General features: G+C 42.9%; 1 pseudogene; it reads right to left on the minus strand.

The window, feature by feature from the left end:
• Positions 1–514: 514 nt before the first annotated feature.
• On the minus strand, positions 515–614 carry LOC127124371 (uncharacterized; annotated as a pseudogene).
• Positions 615–1,066: the final 452 nt, after the last annotated feature.

The following is a 1,066-nucleotide window of genomic DNA, read 5'->3' on the forward strand; positions in this document are numbered from 1 at the left end:
TATTTACGAATCAACGATATCGAACTATATCTCCGAGTCTTACGACGAATTCGGGAATATCGTGCTGAAAACAATCTCCCTCCTATAAACCTTCCAGATTTCAAAAACATTTTTCCTTCTTTAACCGAGATGGCAGAACCAGCTCGTGCTCTTAGAGATTACGCCGCTCCATCGCAAGATGAACCGCATTCAAGTATTGCTCCGCCCGCAATCGAAGCAAACAACTTTGAACTTAAACCTTCGTTGTTGCAGGCTGTGCAACAGAACCAATTCTCTGGAAATCTTACCGAAGATCCAAACCTTCATTTATCCGTATTTGTTCAATACGTTGATACTGTTAAAGCTAATGGTGTCACTTCAGAGGCGATTCGACTTCGTCTTTTTCCTTTCTCATTAAGAGATAGCGCTAGAAGATGGCTTCAATCTCTTCCTTCCAACTCAGTCACCACATGGAACGAGTTGAAGAAAGTTTTTCTTGCCCGATATTTTCCGCCAAGCAAAACAGCTATGTTAAGAGCCCAGATAAACGGATTTAAACAGAAAGACAACGAGTCTCTTTTCGAAGCATGGGAAAGATACAAAGACATGATGAGACTTTGCCCACACCATGGTTTGGAAGACTGGTTAGTAATTCACACATTTTATAATGGTCTCTTATACAATACAAGGTTAACAATAGACGCCGCTGCAGGTGGTGCACTAATGAACAAACCTTACGCTGATGCTTACCAGCTTATCGAGAGCATGGCCCAAAACCACTATCAGTGGGGAACCGAACGAACGAATGTGGAAAAACCTCAACCGAAAACTGGCATGTACGAGATAAGTAACCTTGATCACGTCAATGCAAAAGTGGATGCTTTGGTCCAGAAGATTGAAAGTTTAAACGTATCGCCTCCAGCAGCCGTGGTTGCTATAACTCAGAATTGCGAGGTCTGTGGAATCCAAGGCCACACTCCTGCGGAATGTCAACTCTTGACTGGAATCCAAGCAGAGCAAGTAAACTATGCTCAAGGAAGCCCCTATTCGAATACCTATAACCCAAATTGGAAGAACCATCCAAACT

The sequence above is a fragment of the Lathyrus oleraceus genome, chromosome 2 (assembly GCF_024323335.1).
Source record: "Lathyrus oleraceus cultivar Zhongwan6 chromosome 2, CAAS_Psat_ZW6_1.0, whole genome shotgun sequence".
Lineage (NCBI taxonomy): Eukaryota > Viridiplantae > Streptophyta > Magnoliopsida > Fabales > Fabaceae > Lathyrus > Lathyrus oleraceus.